The following is a 22,578-nucleotide window of genomic DNA, read 5'->3' as shown; positions in this document are numbered from 1 at the left end:
AGTGATACATATTGTGATGAAAAATTTAACCCAGCAATGCTATAGGAAGTGTCCAACAAATGAGGAAGAAAACAAAATTGGTTGCAAAATCTTTTAAGAATGAAAATGCAGATTAGAAACAGCTATTTAACTAGAGAACACTTATCCTTTTTTGTAAAGAACATCGCATGCTGAAGGAAAGAGTCTAATGATTATTTCTACAGACTAAAAGAAGCTATACTGAGTTTTCGTTCTTTTATTCATATTCTGAGGACAGGCATTGCTTGTTTTTTTGAAACAAAAACACTGCTGAATTTGTGGCTGGCCTGACAACTCAGCTTTAGTTTTGTTGCAAGATCTTGGTGTTTGTAGAATAGTGATTAAAAATTATTTTTTACAATTTATGTTACAACCAAATAACCTCATTTTACTGACCTGTCATAATCAACTCTAATTTTTCTTTCTGCTAGTAAAGGAGTTGGCAATGTGTTGATTTCTCTGCTGTCATGTCAACAACCTAATCTAACTTAAAGAGAAAATTCAATAAGTAACGTTTGTATGCACATACAGATTGATTATTGAATGGACTATACACAGTAGGGTAAAATCGGGAAACAGCGTAATTCTTTTTGTGCTCCACCGTGTCTCTTTCAGCTGTAAGAACAATCTTATCCCTATCAAGTGATATACAGTCTAAGCCAAGATTTTAAGCTTATTTTTTTCCTTCTTTCTGACCAATTCCTTGTCTGAAGTTCAGGAGGAAGAGGGTCTCTTGATTTGTTCTTTTATTTATCCATCTCTACTTCCTCTCAGGTGTGCCCTTTTCGTCTCAAGTAGAGTATGGAGTTGTGAGTGGGAGAAAAAGAGATGAGAGAACAACAAGAAAAGAAGGCCTGCTTCCTCAGTTGTGGCTGATTTCGTTGGTTGACTGCTTCTGCCATTGCAGGCATCAAACAGATCCCTAGTGATTTGTTTGGAAATCCTCCCGTAATGACCATCCATGGCTATGCCGCCTGACAGGCTTCATGAACAAATCTACAGCTGCCCTCTTGCTCCTTGTAAATTCATTTTCCCCAAGCAGCACAGCATGGCTTCTTTCTGTTGCCCAGAAGCCAGACCTTTGGGGGCAGCTTTTAACCTTGCTACAGTCTCACTTAGGCCACAAGAAACCCCCCACACCTCAGGTGCAGCTTGTCAATCAACTGCCAGTGAGGTCTCCACTCAAAAGATCTTAGGGACACATGGCAGATTCTCTCTAAACCTCTCTCATGCTCAGCCAGATTAGATGTATAGAGCTGGCATACAAATCTCTGCGCCCCAGCAAGTAGCCAGCAGAAGGTGAAATGCCCATTTTCCTTCCTCCAACCTGAATATTTATGATTTGACTTCTAGGATCCTCTTTACTTAGCTAGGATTAGAAGGAAATACTACCATTTTCCCCTACAGGAATGGCTCACTATTTTCTAGGAACGGTTCTAAGTGTATTATATGTATGTTGGGGTCTTGCAGAGACCCAGTAAAAATGGTCTGTTTCCTGAGTGAGCTATGAACTGATTGAGAAATATGACAGAAAACCAGGAAGGTGAGGATCTAAATTAAACCTGTATCAATGACAGACCGAGGTTGGAGAATATGGCTTAACATGGGGGCAAAATGAGTTCCCCGAATACATAACACTGAACCTAGGACCCCAGAGGTGTACTAACCTAATCCTGGAGCTCAGGATTGGGGCTCTCCACATGTGATGCTGTTCCCTGGAGGAGCAGACGAGGATGTTTGCTCTCAGAGGGCATTTACTTCTCCAAGAGGGACAAAGTAAGAACTGAGATCAGTCTCGAGTTTAATAAAATGGTAGAGAAAGGCCAGGAGTGACAGTAACTGAGTGTTCTCTTGGAAGGAATCATCAGCAGAGGGAAGAAGCATTTTCCTTAATGATAAATCAATTCCTCTGTGTTAAATAATGACAAGAAAACCTGAACAATTAATACATAGTATGGTAAATGGTGTTGTAGGAGTATGCACAAGGTACCATGTTAGTGCAGAGCATCTGTTCTAAACTGAGAGTGAAGGTAATTAGGATATAATGACAAGATTTAACTGCATTATAACTATCTAAAAAATTAAAATATTTTATGCCAGACATATTTTATAAATGAACAAACTATAGCTTAGACAGGATAATTTTTCTAAGTCTCAAACATGTAGTAAGTGGAAGAATCAAGATTAAAATTTATATTGGTCTGATTCCAAAACCAATGCCTTTAGGCTTTCTGAAATGATGCTTCTACTAAATCCTAAAGGACAAGTTGGGGCAGTTAACTAGATTGAGAAGCGAGATAAGAAACTACAATAAAATCAGTGTCTCTTTTAGCTTTTTCTATGTCACAAACCACCCTCCAACTTACTGGTTTAAAACAGGGGTTAGGAAACTACGGCGATGATACTTTTTACTGAAACTATAAATTAAGTTTAAGTAAAGTTTTATTGGCACAGAGCTATAGCCATTCATCTATCTACTGTCTATGGCTTCCCTCTTTCTACAACTACAGAGTCGAATAGGTGAAACAGAGATCAAATGACTCACAAAGTCAAAAGTACTTTCTATATAGCCCTTTACAGAAAAATGTTTCCCAACCCCTGGTTTAAGAAAAACACATTTTTGTTAATTCTCACAGTTCCTTGGGTTGGTTATGTGGCTCTTCTGGTCTGATTCGGCTCATCTAGTGCTACATGAACAAAGACAGTCTTGTGCATAGGGTTCAGCAGTTGAGAGGAAGCTTGTCCTTGGAACGACTTCTGCTGGGTATGCAGGTCTCTGCTCCGCGGGGTCTCATCCTCTAGCAGGTGTGTCTGGGTTTTTTCCACACAGCAATCTCAAGGCTCCAAAGAGTAGCAAGAGAGGTAAACCCAATCTACAAGATTATTTCAAGCCTCATCTCTCACTCAGTTTGCTACTGCCCATTAGCTGAAGCAAGGCATGTGGTTATATATTTGCCCCCATTTGCCTTGCTCTCTGTTAAACTTAAAGTGTTCAGAAATAGATTTTATCTCCTGATGGAAGTTGGTACAAACTCACATTGCGTAGGGACACACACAGAGAGATGGAATGAATTTATGGACATTTTTGCAATTTACTACAACAGGATTTGGGGAAACAATGTGAGATATTCAGAATTGGAGCTTATTGTGCAGGGGCTATGTGTCTTTGATGGGGAAAAAAGTGTTAAGTGATGGGTCTAAAAAAGTTTCTAAAGTAAGATGTTTATGAAGAGGAAATAAGAATGAAATACTTCTTCACAGAATAGGAAACTGACAAAATGCTTTACAGTTACCCACTGGCCTTTGTAAACTAGCGTTCCAAGGACTAGTGTCCATCTCACAGGATGATTCACGAGAAAGCAGCTTCCATGAGAGCAAAAGAACATCACAATGTCCTGTGGTCACAGTGGGTACCAAGGCAGGCTTTGGAGAAATGAGCTTTCATGCTAGACTGGCTTTATAGGTAGTGTGTTACATAGGTTTTCCAGTTGGCAAGGGACAGGAATAAACTCATGTTTGATGCAAGGAGAAATAAGGACGAATAATGAGAGCTCTGACAAGGGACCCTGAGACTGCACGGGAACAGCATGGCCTTTCAGGGTCCCATGTTAGCTCTCCTGGTCTGATAGCAGTTCTGATGACTCAATAGCAGTGACTCTAATAATCGATGCCTTAGAATGCAGACAGGTTATTTCCTTCTCAAGAAATTATGTTACATCCCTGACTGAGCCTGCCTTTTTCTAATTCTTTTCTACTCATTTGTTTTTCCTATTCAGCTTTTGACATTTTTTCAAACAAAACAAACAGTGATGTCTTTGGAAGGAATGCCTCGGAAAGGTGTTGTTTTATAGATCAGCAATTTCCAACAAATATGTCACAAATAGGTTTAAGTGCACCGAAAATAGGTTTAAGTGCACGGACATTGAAATCCTCCTTCTGGAGCACACCTAGGCGGGGCCTGGGAAAATTAGATCTCTTGATAGGTTACCTTGGCCCATTAACAGTATCTCAGTTTGCCCTAGTGAATTTACAGCTATTCTGTGTGTGCCATCTTATGAAATAGAATAGAAAGCACCGAGTGTACTGACTTTGTGGTTTCCCTTGCTTTACCTGCCCAAATGGAGTGTCCCACAGCTGCATAACTTTCAAGATCAGATTCTTCAATGGATAATTTTTGCAACGTTTTTTCCTCCTGACTTTTTGTAATATTTTCAATATTTGTCATTTTATTTGAAGCTTTCTTTTTAGTGTGTTCTTTAGTTGTCTCAGTTATATATTTCACTGCTATATTTCAACCAAAATACGTTTTCTTTCCTCAAGGAAAATGCAAGCACTGAGAAAACAAGAACATTTCTTCTACTTTCCCTTGAATCCCTCATGAAACTTAGTGTAGGATGAGGCACAGGGTAAATATTTAATAATTGCCTTTTCAATAGAATTAAAAGCTTGAAAATAGGATGGGAGACTATAAATTTTTCAGGCAATATGGGAGCTTCAGTGAAGAAAACCGTACAGATCTGCTTCAATAATTTGACTAACTGTAATTTGCCAACAATAGTGTAAATAGTGTTAAAAATAAGTATAAAGGTCAAAACAAAAACACTTCTGCATGTTCTCATTGTAGGACACAGAGGCTATCCAAATCTGAGATTTCTTAGATTTCACTTGAATAAGATCATGCTCAAAGAGTAAACTCTTCAAGCAGGAAATTCCTTCAAATGATTAGCTCTTAGCTTGATTTCTAATTCATTATAGAAAGGCTCCTTATTGAGAGATGACACAGTGACGTGGGAGACACTGTATCTAATCATAACCAATTAACATCAGTTCAATTACTGCCAATAATCTTATTTATTTCTACGACTATCAATCAAGTTTTTCTGGGATCTGTTCATGCTTTAACAGTTCATATTTTGCAGTTGTGATTTTATAGCTGTGAAATATAATCCCCAGATTCCTGAACTGTGTGATCTCAAAACTAGGTGGGATATGCAAAATTGCTCAGAGCTGTGGTTAGGGCTACATTATTTTTCTTGGAAAAAATCATTCACACATGCAGCTTTTTAAGAACAAAGAAGACAAAGGAAGTCTTTACCCTTGGGAGTTCCACTTTAAGTTAGGAAGATATTGTAATTATAAAGACCTTCTTCTAAACTGGACAAATTCTGGGTAGGAAAAAAAAAATTGGTAGAGAAGCCAAGAAAAGATCATTGTGGGGAATATTAGAATGCATAAATCCTTTGCTTTCTGTTTTTGCTTTTGTCTTGGCCTAGAAGCCTAATGAAAATTCCACAGCAGAAGTATTCTCTTCTCCATGCTCCCCTATAACACAGTGGGTATGATGATAGTCAACAATTTGTGATAAAGATTCTTAACTTGTGTCCATACATAGTTTCAATATAGCAGAGAAAACCTTCAAATTGTATTCATACTTTTGTTTGTAGGGGCGTTTATGTAGTTTTATTGAGAAAGAGTCCATAGATTACATTAGAGTTTCTGAACTAAGCATATTAAAAACAACACTCTATAAAAGTACTATCCAGAAGGATCTCATCAAGATGGCAGTGTGAGCAGAGGTTGAACTCATCTTCTGTCATGAACACAACCAGGATACAACTATTTTTGGAAAAATTACCCTGGATCGAAAACTGAAAACTAGATGAAAAGAACCCCCACAACAAGGGACAGTCCTGATGAAGCAGAGGAGGCAGAAATTCCTGCCAGAGAGGGAAAAAGCAATCTTTGGGAGCAGTGGAGCTTCTCAGCTGGCCAGCCAGGGGCCTCCCTAAAGTCCGCAGCCCTCCCTGGAGGAGTGAGGTCTGGTGCAGGGGTGATACTGCTATAAGCATCCTTCAGACTCAGCCCAACTGAGACAGGGGTCTTACTGTCTGGCTTTGCTGGCTATTAACTGCAGTAAGGATACCCCCAGAAAAGCTACTGGCCAAAAGCCGAAAGGACCCGGATCTTAAAGGGCCCACACACAAACTCACTCATTGCAGCAACCTAAAATCACCAGAGAGAAGGCTGGCAGTACTTTGGTGAAATGAGACTCACCCGGTGGGCTCTTGGGGCATCTTGGTGAGAGGAGGGACCTCTCTGGAGACTGAGACATTGGTCAGGGCCATTGTTCTGAGCTTATCCAGGTGTGCTGATGTGGACCCCAGTGGGTGCCATTGAGGTTCATCCCTTGGTCTGTTAGCCCAGGGGTCTGCCATGCCCACTAGAGCACAGATTTAATCCAGTTCAGCCAGGGCAGGCAACCCGCCAGTAGGGACTGGCCCTACCTAACAGCAAGCCCTCAGGCTAGTTTTCAGCCTGCATTGACTGGCTTCTTGGCCTGTGGCCTATCACAACTGTATGCCCCTGAGCCTAGCAACCAGCTGCACTGGGAACCAACCCAATTAAGAGGAAAACTGCAATAAGAGTGTGCTGATAGGCTTTGTAGCCAACAGTGCTGAGGCTCCCCAAACCGGATTTACAAACAGCTGGCCAGGAAAGGGAAGACTAGACTCCCTGGGTACCTGCAGTGGGAGCAACCCTGCCACAGTTGAAGGACACAAGTAGCCCACAAAGGGGTCACTCCTGGTTCTTATGGACTGGTGACAAGAGGGAAGCACACTGCTGGGCCTCATAAGGCATCTCATACATAAGGCCACTTCTCCAAGATCAGGAGACATAGCCGACTCACCTAATACATAGAAATAAGCACAGAGAAAGAGGCATAATGAGGAGACAAAGGATTACTTTCCAAGCAAGGGAACAACACAAAACTCCAGAAAAAGGACTAAATGAAACAGAAACAAGCGACCTACTCAATAAAGAGTTCAAACAAAATATCATGAGGATGCTCACAGATATGGGGAGAAGAATGGATGAACACAGTAAGCACATCAGCAAAGAACTGGAATATATATTAATAAAATCAGAAATGAAGAATACAATACTGGAAATGAGAAATTCATTAGAGGGACTCAACAGCAGAGTAGAGGAGGCAGAAGAACGGATCAGCAAGCTAGAGAAAAGACTAGAGAAAATCACCCAAGCACAACAGAAAAGAGAAAAAAGAATTAGACAGAATGAGAACAGTCTAAGGGAACTCTGGGACAATATCAAGCATGCTAACATTTGGATTATAGGCGTCCCAGAAGGAGAAGAGAGACAAAGGGGCAAAAAATTCATTTGTAGAAATAGTAGATGAAAATTTTCCTAACCTGAGGAAGGAAACAGACATCCAAGTTCAGGAAGCACAGAAAGCTCCAAACAAGATAAACCCAAAGAGGTCCACACCAGGACATATTATAATTAAAATGTCCAAAATTAAAGACAAAGAGAGAATCTTAAAAGCAGCAAGAGAAAGGCCACAAGTGACATATAAAGGGAAGCCCACCAGGCTATCAGCGGACTTCTCAACCAAGACCCTACAGGCCAGAAGAGAATGGCACAACTTATTTAGAGTGCTAAAAGGAAAAAAACTACAGCCAAGAATACTCTATCCATCAAGGCTGTCATTCAGAATGGAAGGAGAGAGGAAGAACTTCCCAGACAAGCAAAAATTAAAGGAGTTTATCACCAAGAAACCAGTTCTGCGAGAAATGCTGAAGGGACTTATTTAAGTGGGAAAACAATGGCCACAAATAGAGATTAAAAAAATTATCAAAAAAACAAAACAACAACAAAGAAACCAGGCAATAAAATCACTTGTAAGGTAAAAATATAGTAAAGATAGCAGATTGGTTACCTGTGAAGATAATATGACAGTTAAAAGACAAATGTACTAAAATCACCTATTTCAATGATAAGAGGGTAAGGGATAGACACACACTAAACAAGAGACTATATATGATTTGAAAAACATATAATGGGGGAGGAGGGGAGTGCAAAAGTAGAGCTTTTAGAAAGAGGTCAAGCTAAAGAATCTATCAACTCAATATAGACTGTTATATATGTAGAGTATTAAATAGGATCCTCATGGTAATCACAAATCAGAAACCTATAATAAGCAAGAAAAAAAATAAGACAAAAGAAATCAAACGTATTACTAAAGATAGCCATCAAACCACAAGGGAAGAGAGAAGAGAAAAAGAAAGGAACAGAGAAGAACTACTCAAACACCCCCCCACCCAAAAAAGGGACAAAATGGCAATAAATACATATTTATCAACAGCTACTTTAAATGTCAGTGGACTAAATGCTCCAATCAAATGCCATACGATGGCCAATTGGATAAAAAACCAAAACCCATGTATATGCTCCATACAAGAGACATACTTCAGTCCTAAAGACACTCAAACTGAAAGTGAAAGAATGGAAAAAAATATTCCATGCAAATGGCAAAGAAAAGAAAGCAGGAGTAGCAATACTTATATCAGATAAAATAGACTTTAAAACAAAAACGGTAACAAGATACAAAAACAGGTACTACATAATGATAAAGAGAACAATCCAACAAGAAAATATAGCACTTTTAAATATCTATGGATCCAACATAGGAGCACCTAAATATATAAAGTAATTATTAACAGACATAAAAGGAGAAATAGACAGTAACACAATAATAGTAGGGAACTTTTACACCAATGGATAGATTATCCATTCATACAGAAGATCAGTAAGGAAACACTGGCCTTAAAGGACACATTAGACCAGATGGACTGAGTAGATATACAGAGAACATTCCATCAAAAAACCACAGAATACACATTCTTTTCAAATGTCCATGGAACATTCTCCAGGATTGAACACATATTAGCCCACAAAACAAGTCTCAATAAATTTAAGATCGAAATAATACCATGCATCTTTTCTGACCACAAAGGAATGAAACTAGAAATCAACTACAGGAAGAAAACCAGAAAAGTCATAAAAATGTGGAGATTAAACAAAATGCTACTGAACAACGATTGGGTCAATGAAGAAATCAAAGAAGAAATAAAAAAATTCCTGGAGACAAATGAAAATGAAAACACGACATGCCAAAATCTGTGGGATACAGCAAAAGCGGTTCTAAGAGGGAAGTTTATAGCAATTCAGGCCTACCTCAACAAAGAAGAAAAATCCTAAATAGACAATCTAAAAGCACATCTAAAGGTACTGGAAAAAGAACAGTGAACAAAGACCAAAATCAGCAGAAGGAAGGAAATAATAAAAAAGCAGAAATAAACAAAATAGAAACTAAAAAAACAATAGAAAAAATTAATGAAACCAAGAGTTGGTTCTTTGAAAAGATAAACAAAATTGACAAACCCTTAACTAGACTCACCAAGAAAAAAAGAGAGAAGGCTCAAATAAATAAAATCAGAAATGAAAGAGGAGAGATTACAACAGACACCTCAGAAATACAAAAGATAATAAGAGGATACTATGAAAAGCTACATGCCAACAAATTGGATAATCTAGCAGAAATGGATAAGTTCTTAGAAACATACAACCTTCTGAAACTAGACCAAGAAGAAGTAGAAAATTTGAATAGACTGATCACCAGTAAGGAGATCAAAACAGCAATCAAAAGCCTCCCAAAAAATAAAAGTCCAGGACCAGATGGCTTCCCCGGTGAATTCTACCAAAAATTCAAAGAAGACTTAATACCTATCCTTCTCAAACTGTTCCAAAAAATTGAAGAGGAGGGGAGGCTTCCTAACTCATTCTGTGAAGCCAACATTATCCTGATACTGAAACCAGACAAGGACAACACAAAAACAGAAAATTACAGGCCAATATCACTGATGAACATCAATGCAAAAATCCTCCACAAAATACTAGCAAATCGAACACAACAATACATTAAAAAGATCATACATCATGATCAAGTGGGTTTCATTCCAGGGATGCAGGGATGGTTCAACATCTGCAAATCTATTAATGTGATACGCCACATTAACAAAATGAAGAATCAAAATCACATGATCATCTCAATAGATGCAGAGAAAGCATTTGGCAAGATACAGCATCCATTTATGATAAAAACTCTAAATAAAATGGGTATAGAAGGAAAATACCTCAACATAGCAAAGACCATATATGACAAACCCATAGCAAATATCATTCTCAATGGAGAAAAACTGAAAGCTATCCCTCTCTTAACAGGAACGAGACAAGGATGCCCACTGTCACCACTCTTATTTTAACATAGTATTTGATGTCCTAACCCGAGCAATGAGGAAAGACAAAGAAATAAAAGGAATCCACACTGGAGAAGAAGTGAAACTGTCACTCTTTGCAGATGAAATGATTTTATATCTAGAAAACTCTAACCAATCCACTAAAAAACTTTTAGAAACAATAAAGGAATACAGTCAAGTTGTGGGATACAAAATCAATGTACAAAAATTGGTTGCATTTCTATACACTAACAAAGAAGTAGCAGAAAGAGAAATTAAGAATACAATCCCATTTACAATTGCAACAAAAAGACTAAAATACCTAGGAATAAACTTAACCAAAGAGGTGAAAAATCTTTACACTGAAAACTATAAAACATTGTTGAAAGAAATCAAAGAAGACACAAAAAAATGGAAAGATATTCCGTGCTCTTGGATTGAAAGAATTAACATTGTTAATATGTCCATACTTCCGAAAGCAATCTATAGATTCAACGCAATCCCTACCAAAGTTCCAACAACATTTTTCACAGAGATAGAACAAAGAATACTAAAATTTATATGGAACAACAAAAGACCCCGAATAGCCAAAAGATTCCTGAGAAAAAAGAACAAAGCTGGAGGTATCACACTCCCTGATTTCAAATTATACTACAAAGCCATAGTAACCAAAAAAGCATGGTACTGGCCCAAAAACAGGCACACAGATCAATGGAACAGAATTGAGAGCCCAGAAGTAAACCCACACGTTTATGGACAGCTAATATTCAACAAGGCAGCCAAGAGCATATGATGGAGAAAAGAGAGTCTCTTCAATAAATGGTGTTGGGAAAACTGGACAGCCAAATGCAAAAGGATGAAAGTAGACCATTCCCTTACACCATGCACAAAAATCAACTCAAAACGGATTAAAGACTTGAATGTAAGACCCGAAACCATGAAATTCTAGAAGAAAACATAGGAAGTATGCTCTTTGACATTGGTCTTAGCAGCATATTTTCAAGTCCCATGTCTGACCCGGCAAGGGAAACAAAAGAAAACATGAACAAATGGGACTACATCAAACTAAAAAGCTTCTGCACAGCAAAGGAAACCATCAACAAAACAAAAAGACAACCTAACAATTGGGAGAAGATATTTGCAAACCATATATCAGATAAGGGGTTAACATCCAAAATATACAAAGAACTAATACAGCTCAACAACAAAAAAACCAACAATCCAACTAAAAAATGGGCAAAAGATCTGAATAGAGATTTCCCCAAAGAAGATAGATGGATGTTCAACAGGCATATGAAAAGATGCTCAACATCATTAGCTATGAGGGAAATGCAAATCAAAACTACAATGAAGTATCACCTCACTCCAGTCAGAATGGCTATAATTAACAAGACAGGAAACAACAAATGTTGGAGAGGATGTGGAGAGAAGGGAACCCTTGTTCACTGCTGGTGGCAGTGCAAACTGGTGCAGCCACTATGGAAAGCAGTTTGGAGTATCCTCAGAAAATTAAGGACAGATCTACCATATGATCCAGCTATTCCACTGCTGGGTATTTATCCAAAGAACTTGAAAACACAAAGGGATAAAGATATTTGCACCCCTATGTTCATTGCAGCATTATACACAAGAGCCAAGACTTGGTGCCCATCAAGGGATGAATGGATAAAGAAGGTGTGGTATTTATACACGATGGACTACTACTCAGCCATAAGAAATGATGAAATCCCACCATTTGTGACAACATGGATGGACCTTGAGGGTATTATGCTGAGTAAAGTAAGTCAGAGGGAGAAAGTCAAATACCATATGATCTCACTCATGAGTAGAAGATAAAAACAACAACAAACAAACAAAACAAGTATAACTTTGGAGATTGGATTGGTGGTTATCACAGGGAAAGGGGGAAGGGGGGAGGGCAAAAGGGGTGATTGGGCTCAGATGTGAGGGGATGGACTATAATTACTTTTTGGTTGGTGAACATGATGTAATCTACATAGAATTTGAAATATATTATGATGTACATCTGAAAATAAATAAATTTAAAAAAACGCAAATATCAAACGAGCAAGGACTCATTTGGTTGTTCATGTTTGTATTTTCACAAGTGTATGTAAATATATGTTCACTTAAATAGCCACATATTTAAGTACATGTGAAGTTGTGAAAAAAAGGGAATGGTAGGGAGAACAAAATCAGGTTAATTAGAGTGATTTCAAACAACTACATTAAGAAAATTTAATGGAACATCAAAAAGTTAGTGAAAGAAGATATAAAGAAGCAATAGTTTAATGACATCTGCATGGATTAATAATTAAATTTGCTGAGGCATAGACATCAAAGTATATAATATAAACTATTCCTAAACATTGTGGCATATAGCAGACACTCAGTATTTATTGAAAGAATCAAGACTTCGGCTTCAGTATATAGCTACATTTAATATATGGCAAGGTTGTATTTTAATTTATGTGGAAATACTGAATTGTTGAATAAATGTTGGCACAAATGGAAAAAAAAGTGCTATCCAGCACAAAATATAATGTGAGCCACAAATGCAAATCACATGTGTAATTTTATGTTTTCTATTATCCGCACTATAGAAGTAAAAAAACCAAAACTGGTAAGATTAACTTCAATAATCATTTAGTCCAAATATGTCCAAAATATAATTTCAATATGTAATCAATAAAAAATTTTAATCAAGATATTTTAAATTTAAATCTTCAGAACCTGCTATGTATTTTACACTTGTAGTATGCTCATTTGTGACTAATCAAATGTCAAGTGCTTATTAGCTATTATATGGCTGGTAATTAGATATTATCTGGTTGGTGGCTGCCATATTGGACAGTGCAGCTCTATAGTCTGCCTTTTTGCTATTTTTGTGCATGACGTCGTTTCATGGTTTTCATCTCATCCACAGGCTTCCAGTCTCTCTGTCTCTCCCTCCTCAAACTTGAAGAAGTCACAACTGTTTCAAAATGATTGCTTCAGAAAAGAAGTCCTAAGATGGACTCTGGACATTGCATATTACAGCCTAGATGTTCAAACTATCAAGCTATTGTAGCAAAAATGTTGCAATCTGTTATTCTAGGCAATACAATTGAGACTTGAGTTTCCTTCAACCTTATGCCAGTATTACCCTAGATTCTTTCATTCGTTTAAAAAATATATTGGGATTTCCACTTCTGGCCAAGATGGAGTAATAGGGGACAGATTAATGCTACCGCTTCAAACAACCAAAACTGAAATGGTTTGCAAGAACACTGGATATTTGGCAAGAAATGAAAGTAATCCCTTAAAGATGAGAGACGAATGAGTTCTGCAATGTCATGAGTTTCCGGGCAGTGATGCTGGGAGACAGCATCCAGGTGGAGCTCATTGACTCCCTGAGCTGAGTAGACAGAGCTAAGAGTCCAGATAGAAGAAGGTGGCTAGAGTTCTCAGGACAGAGAAAAGAGAGCAGTACAGAGAGAAAGAGCTCTGGAGATCTGCAGAGGGTTCTCCTCAAATATTCAGCTAAGTATTGACAACTCATGCGTGTGAGGAAACTATACAAGGTCTGAGTAAGAACCACATCAGACACTGTTATTAGAGGTAACAGTGCCTAGGATTTAAACAGGTCTGGGACAAGTATCTGTTCCAAACAGACTCAAAAACCTCATGATTCATGGGGCACTGAGGAGAGAACACAGAAGGTTCTTGCCTCAGAATGAGAAGACTGTAAGCCTAGACTAACTGCTGTCCTCCTTCCACCTTATAGAGATTAAAAGCAAGACCTATAAGGATCAGACCCTTTCCCACTGTCTTAAGTGACAAAGATCTTAAATGTTTATAGGAATACAAAATATTTGTCCCCCAAGAATGCAAATTCTTAATGTCTGGCATCCAATCAAAAATTATGCAGCAAGTTTTACTGAATTAACTTATTAGTTCTGATAGTTTTTTTTCTGTCCTGTGGAGTCTTTAGGGTTTTCTACGTATAAGATCATATCATCTGCAAACAGGGACAATTTTAATTCTTCCTTCCCAATTTAGGTGTCTTTTATTGCTTTGTCTTGCCAAATTGCCCTGCCTAAGACTTCCAGTATCATATTGAGTAGAAATGAAGTGGGCATCTTTGCCTTGTTCCTGATCTTAGAGGAAAAGCTTTCAGGTTTCACCATTGAGTATAACATTAGCTGTGGGCTTTTCATATACGGTCTTTATTATGTTGAGATATTTTCCTTCTGCTTCTAGTTTGTTGAGAGTTTTTATTATGAAAGAGTACAGAATCTTGTCAAATGCTTTTCTGCACCTATTGAGACATTCATGTCATTTTTATATTTTACGCTGTTAATGTGGTGTATCACATCAATTGATTTTCGTATGCTGAGCCATCCTTGCGCTCCAGAGATAGATACCTCTCAGTCATGGGGTATGATCCTTTTAACGTGCTGTTGTATTAGATTGTTATTATTTTATTTGAGGATTTTTCCATCTATATTATTCAGGGATATTGGCTTGTAGTTTTCTTTTTTGTGGTGTCTTTGGTTTGATATTTGGACAAATATAGAAATATGTAATTAGAGGAAAATCCGTGTGATAAATACATAATAGTCTAATGAGGATCTTCTCAAATGGGATTATTTGAGTGTTGTTTTCAAGATGTAAATCAGTCTTTAAAGATACTCAATGCAACTAAATTATGCCGATTTCCAATGCTTATTTTATGATACAATATTTAATTTGTAGGAAATATATATTGTATGTCATTTCATTGTAATTTGAAATTAATATTCTACTTATAACTTTTAAGGATTGATCTAAACATAAGTGGAATTTACATTTGTATGAATTTCATATTTATGTTTTATTAATCTTTTTACAAGAAATTCATAGTTCTAATCATTATATTTATTTTTTTATCGAGTTTGCTCATTTTTCCCTATGACTTTTACTGATTGTAAAGATTATAAAGTTCTTAATTAAGATCTTAACACAAAGCACTGCAACTTGTGACAAGTCACTTCATCAAAATAGGCCTCAGTTTCTTCAGACAATACTATCATCTCTGAGATTCCTTCCAGGACTTAGCCTCATTTGGGAATACTTTGCAATATAGCTTGACTTTAAATTTCTCTAGAAACTTTCTGATTTGGAATCTACAATAAAATTGAAAACCCAGCACAAACCACATTGAAATCATTTTCCAGGATTCATAGGTGCCCGGACCATCAGAGGTGGGACAATTTTGAATAGGTCGTCACACGTAGTTTTTTGTCTCTATTTTGGCTATATTCATCAATGCATGTTATTTTGAAGTCATTGGATAAAGTGGCAATCTTTCCTCATTTCTCAAAGTAGATTCCAATAATTTTGTTACAGTGCTATAAAATAAAGCACAATATTTTATTAAAATATTTTAAAAAAAACACTCAGCAAGCAAAATGTAAGAAAACAAAACCCACAATCAGGAGAAAAATCAGTCAGTCAAAACCATTCTAGAACGACTCGGATGTTAGAAATTAGATGATGAGGGTATTAAACTAGTTATTTAGCAGTATTACATACTGTGAAAAAGTTAAGCAAAGGTACACAAGATAGAAAAAAGATACAAAACAAATTTTGGAGATGAAGACTAAAATTTGTGAACTGAAAAATACACTATTCAAAATAATGATAGGAATAGACATTACAGGAATTAAATATTAGTAAACTTAAAGACATAGCAATAGAAATCATCCAAAATGAAACACAGAAAGAAATGGAATTTAAAAAAAGAAAGAAAGAAAGAAAGGAGCATCAGTAAGAGATAGGACAACTTCAAGTGACCTAATATATGTGACACTGGAGTCCCAGATGGCAAGGATAGAGAGGAGGGAGAGGACTGTAAATTATTTTCAGAAATAGTGAAAACTTTCTTTCCAAATTCAACGAAAATGATAAACCAGCAGATCCAAGAAGTTCAATGAACCCTCATCAAAACAAACATGCCGGAAATATCACCCAGACTTATCATACTGAAAATGCTCAAAGCAACAGATAAAATCTTAAAAGCAGCCAGAGAAAAATGACAAGTTACATACATGACCGTGAAATAGAACTCAGAAAACTCGAGAGAAACAAAATCTTTTGTATTTACCCCATCACTTTTTTACTCTTTTCGTTGTTATTTCTTCCTTCGTCATGTTCCAAGATTCTTTCTTTTGTCACATGCTTTCTGTTTAGAGAACTTCCTTTAGTCATTCTTTTTGGGTAGATATGTGGGTGACAAAATCTCTTGTTTTCCTTTGTCTGAGAACGTCTTGATTTCCACTGAAGAATGTTTTTTTCTGGATATAAATTTGGATTAACAGCACTTGAAAAATGTTGTGACACATTATAGGTTTAATTCGCTCTTCTTTCACTACTTTCTTAATTTGGAAGCTTAGGTCATTGGTTTTATACATTTCTTCTTTACTAACATAGACATTTAAAGCTATAAATTTCCCTTTAACATTGCCATAGCTGCTAACTTTAAACTTTAACATATTGCATATTTTTTACCTTTTAATTTAAAACTTTTTTTCTTTTACTTGAGGAAGATTAGCCCTGAGCTAACAGCCATGCCAATCTTCCTCCACTTTGTATGTGGGATGCCTCCACAGCAGGGCTGATGAGTGGAGTAGGTCTGCACCTGGGATCCTAACCTGTGAACCTGGGTCACAAAGTCGAGGTCTCAGAACTTTAACCACTCAGCCATGAGCTGGCCCCTTAAAAACATTTCTTATTTGTCCCTGTGACTTCTTCTTTGATCTGTATCTTGGATAGATGTGTAGGGCTTAATTTTCCATATATTTTGGGATTTCTGGATATCTTAAGAGTTGCTAATTATCAATAAACACCATTGTGATCAGAAAACATACACTACATTGTCATTTGAAAAATTTTGGACTTATTTTATTATCTAGTGTACAGTCTATCTTGTAAATGTTCCAAAGGGTAATTGAAAAGAATATGTGTCACTTGGATTTCTCTGAATTTTCAAGCTTTCAGAGTCACTGCCTTATATTGCTCAAGACCTAACATGTTTCAGGGTCGTTCTCTGAGATCCTCTGTCTTGCCCCTAGTCTTCGGCTGGTTTCAGTCTGGTACTTGGAGATGGTCCTCCCTGCCTCAAAGGAAGCACTTTCAGCTCTTGGTTTAGTCCCTCCTGAGGGTGCTACTCACACGGGCTCAGTATAGTATAGGTAAAGACAGTTCTTTTCCTGTGTGAAAGAATTAGTAGGTAAGTGAAGACTTACTTTATGGTTTAAGCGTGTTGAATTTCTATAATTTCATTTGTTATTCCACTTATGCTTTTGATTAGTGATGGAGTTGCATTCTCTTGGAACTTGCTGCATTTTAATGAGAAGTGAATGTTCTCTACTTGAATATCTTTTATGATTCCACTCTAATTTATACGTTCTAAGAAGCCATCTGTCTGTATCTTCAGGCATAGTCAATTGCTCATTACTATACCTCTATGGTAACACTCGGAAACATAAGTTAATGATTTACTCACATGTTTGTCTCCTTCACTTAACTGCAGGCTCATCTAGGTTAGGCTCTGTATTTATTCATCTTTTTAACCATAGTGTCTAACATAGTGTGTGGAGCATCTATTATGCTTAAAAAAAATTTTTTTGGCAAAGTGGTATTTAACAAATAGTAGTATGACTGCCAGTGTCCTAGAAAACTGCCCTGCTGCAATCAAACTTGGAAAACATTGACACATCTAGTGATTGTGCTTTGCTTGTGAGAGAAAGAAATAATTACTGAATTTATGCTAATGTTGGACCATTAGGTAATAGACTTCTTAATGAGCTTAAGTTTTTTGAGTCTCTCTTTTAAAAAAAAGGGGTCATTACAAGATTTTTGAAACCCTTGATACAAGATCTTTCAGTGACTTTGAATGTTGCCTCAGGCTAAGCAACTAACCTTCAACTCTTCATTTGTAAGTTGGAGCTAATAAAATGTGCTTTGGCTAGTGTTTGCAGAGCATCTCAGAGACTGCAAAGTTAAAGGAGTTTGATGACATAGAAAATGTTACAAAAGTTTTAAAACACTTTTTCCCTCTCTTTACCTCTTCCGTGCACACTTTTTTTGTTGTTGTTCATTTTGCTTGTGAAGTATCAAGTGTTTCCCTCTTTCCTTCTAGGAACGACCTTATGACAGGGCGGTGGTGAAAGACTAGGCTATTTTGACCTTTCCAGGCTCTTCCTGGAGGGTTCATACGTGCTGTTCAGCATAGCCATCAAAACGTTAACTTATTACTTGAGTTCTTAATGAAATGTAGTTCTTACTGACAGCAATTTATCATCAACCAATTTTTCTTGTTTCCCAACTACAGAGACTAATCCTGTCTGTGAGTTGAACAACTTTACCAAGTAATTTCAGTCCAGTCTTTTACTCTAGTTTTATTTATTGTAAATCTTCCCAGTTCGTGAGACCAACTCTCAACTTTGTTTTCATGTTCCAGGAACTCGATTTCTGCCCTGTTCTTTTGATTTTCATTATATTATTTATTCTGAGTAACAGTTGTTTCCAAAAGAAATCCTGTCTAATTTTCGACACTGTGCCTCAAGAACAAAAATCTTATCCCTAAACCATAACTCTAAGTTTCTGACCTCAACATTTTTTTTTTTTTTGAGGAAGATTAGCCCTGAGCTAACTACTGCCAATCCTCCTCTTTTTGCTGAGGAAGCCTGGCCCTGAGCTAACATCTGTGCCCATCTTCCTCTACTTTATACGTGGGACGCCTACCACAGCATAGCATTTGCCAAGCAGTGCCATGTCAGCACCCAGGATCTGAACCGGCAAACCCGGGGCTGCAGAGAAGCGGAAGGTACGAACTTAACCACTGTGCCACTGGGCCGGCCCCTGCCCTCAACATTTCTTGCAAGATGTCTCAGGTATTCATACTTGGAGAAGATTATTTCTTTTTTAATGACTCACATAGGACATTTTAAAGTAAGTCACTTGGCCACATATTTGATATTTGTCCTAGTTTTCTCAACTACTGTGTACTTGTGAAGAGAGTTTCCTTAGAGCTTAAAAGAACAAACAAAATAAAACATAAACAAAACAAAACATGACAACTGACTGTAGCCCTATGAAAGTAATTGAGAGTGTACAAAAATTTTGATGGCTTAGAAAACGATGTCTGCGAGATGGGTTTCTTTTTCACATACTATCATTTGTTAACTTTTATAAAGAGGAAATGCTAACTTTTCTGTGTAATGCCTAGTCCTCAGATACTAAACTACTCTAATTCTTATTGAAAAACAGTTATTTCAAATAAATATTAAACATTTCTAACTCTCTAAAAATCACAAAATATATACATTTCCAAGAGAAGAATTAGCAGAAACAGATAAAATATGGTTTTCTGAGAAAATATTCTATAAATGAGGCATAAGCTTTGTCAGTTCTTATTTTCTGGCATTCCCACTTTCCGAGAATAGAATTCAGATAAGAACACACATTTGATAATTGTTCATAACATTTGAATAGCAGTTTACAGTTTACAGATCACTTTCCTCAATTTGTTAGCCATTGAGCTTCTATGCCATGAATGAGAGTATAAATAGAAATCTTAAATTACTTTAAAAAATGATTTCGTCAACAGCAACAATCCTAATTTACAGTGGATGAAATAGAAGTTTCATCGAAAGAGGTTAAATGAAATTATGACCTTACTAAAGGACAAAAAAACAATTAAAAGATAATATTTATAATATTGCTAATTAACTTCCCCTTGATGCCCAAAGAGAACCACATACCAAGAGGAAGCTTTACTTTCACTGCAACAAATGAGATTGTTCAAGCTCAAAATAATTATTCTGTAGAAAACTGTTGCACAGTATTAGAGATTCGTATGATAGAATGAAACGATATTAGGAAACATAACAAAATATATAAAGGAAATAAGATATCTGAAACAAGATTGAATAAAAAATAAAATGTAGTTAAAATAGATAAGATATGGTTTTAAGTGTATATTTCTTTAGAAATATAGTTGAATCCAGCATAGATCCTCAGATGTAGCATTAAAGGGCATTAAATACAATGGCGCCAATGTTTGCATTCTTAGATTAAGCAGACTTTATCCTCATAATAACTAAGTTTGTTTCAGTGGCTATTTAGGCTTCTAGAAGTAAGTAATCCAATATCTTGAATATTCTAATGAGTATTCAATTACATGTTCAATATTATAATAATTTATAAAATTATAATAATTTATATTATGAATGCTTATATTGAAGTTTGGATACTTTTCTTATGCCCTTTAATGAATTTTTGGAGCTTATAAGTTCAGATTCAGTTTTCCAAAAACAATTAAAAATTTAAATTTAAGTTTTGGCTGGGATATGATAGTACAACACTCTGAAAATACCGTTGCCTTAAGATGTGTGTGTCCGATTTCCTTTCTGTTATGCAATTTTTGCTCTTGCTTCTTCAAATTCACTGAAGTGTGATCTCTTTTGTGATACTTTTCCTAAAAAGAATAACTTTGCTGCAAATTATACCATTAGAACCAAATCAAGAATTGTCACAAAATTGTAAGGGCTTCATTTATAAAGTTTACACTGCATGTTGTCTCTCAGTAGGACTACGTGATTTGCAAGATGACCCTGTCCAATGCCATAGATTTTTTTAGGTGAATAAAGAATAAAACTGCTTTTGTGGTAGACATAGTAATGGACCCCCAAACATGTTCTATACCAATCCCCAAAAACTGTGAATATGTTAGGTTACACGGCAAAGGGGAATTAAGATCCTAATCAGCCAGCCTTGAAAGAGAGAGATTATCCTGGATTATCTGGGTGGGCCTATTGGAATCACAAGGAACCTTATAAATGTATGAGGGAGAGAAAAGGGAACTAGAGAGATGGTGACACTAGAGGGACTCGGCTGACATAGCTAGTTTAAGGATGGAAGAATGGAGCCACGAGCCAAGGAATGTGGGCAGCCTCTAGAAGCTGGAAAAAGCAATGAAATTGATGCGGGGTCAGTGAGCCGAGGAGTCGAAAGAAAGATTTCTTAGACTCTCAAGATCTGGCAGTAGTGCTCTTTTATTTAGAGAGTAGAATAGCATGGGGACAGGACCCATGGGCAGTCAGAGTTTCTGCTGCCGCCGCTTCTGCTGCCCCCACTGGCATGGGGACAGAGCCCATGGGCAGGCAGAGCCGCTGCTGCTGCCCCCCCTGGCATGGGGACAGGACCCATGGGCAGGCAGAGCTCCTGCTGCTGCCCCACTGGCATGGGGACGGGACCCATGGGCAGGCAGAGCTGGTGCGTGGGGACAGGACCCACGGGCAGTCAGAGCTCCTGCTGCTGCCCCGCTGGCATGGGGACGGGACCCATGGGCAGGCAGAGCTGGTGCGTGGGGACAGGACCCACGGGCAGTCAGAGCTCCTGCTGCTGCCGCTTCTGCTGCCCCCGCTGGCATGGGGACAGAGCCCGTGGGCAGGCAGAGCCACTGCTGCTGCCCCCGCTGGCATGGGGACAGGACCCATGGGCAGGCAGAGCTCCTGCTGCTGCCCCGAGTTGAGGGTTAGGGCTAAATTTAAGGCATAGGTATATGATTCATCTCTTTACAAGACAAAGGAAAGAACATGAAAAAAAGTTAAAATGGTATCAGTGCGGGTGGGGTCTGGTCATTGGGTGATCCCATGACTTTTAGACAAGAATCAAATCGGATTAAGTAAAGGTTAGAAAGGTTAGACACCACCACCCTAAACCAGTTACATGAGATTGCCAGACAGCAACCAACTTAAGTTCTTGCCTTCCCCATTAAGAGCTTCTAGAGATAAGACCATCCCCCCCTCTTCCTGGCACAGAGAGGGAGGCATCTTCACAGATAGAGGTTTCCCTTAGAAATGTAAATGTTTCCCAACAAAGGGGCAAAACAAATTCCACTCCTTGGAGCCTGAATCTCATCTGTAGTTTTAAAACTAACCAGCCTAAAAATCCTCATCATAAGCCATTTTAAAATTAAGCAGCCTAAAAATCCTCATCAAAATGGATTCCCCTCTAGAACTTCCAGAAGGTTGCAGCCCTGCCTGCTGACATCTTGGTCTTAGCCCAGCGAGATTCGCTTCGGACCTTGAGATCTGTAAGACAATAAATTTGTGTTGTTCCAAGTCACTAAGTTTGTGGGAATTTGTTATGCAGCCATAGGAAACTATTACAGAAGTTAAGCTACATCTTGTCTTTGATTACGACAACCTAAATTGCAAGAAGATCCTGACTGATGCCCTAAATTTTTTAAGTAAGTTAAAAAAAATGATGTAGTAACTACGAATTTAGCCATAATTTAGTAATTAAGTTTCAATGCTGCCATAAGCCTATAAAAATGTTTCAAAATATCAAGAAGATAAATATAATCGAGAAATTACCAATATCTCTGGTCAACTGATTGTTTCTCAGAATGGTATTTTCTTCTTTCCACAAC

Source organism: Equus przewalskii, chromosome 6 (assembly GCF_037783145.1).
Source record: "Equus przewalskii isolate Varuska chromosome 6, EquPr2, whole genome shotgun sequence".
In the NCBI taxonomy this organism is placed as follows: domain Eukaryota; kingdom Metazoa; phylum Chordata; class Mammalia; order Perissodactyla; family Equidae; genus Equus; species Equus przewalskii.
Note: the sequence above shows the minus strand (reverse complement) of the source record.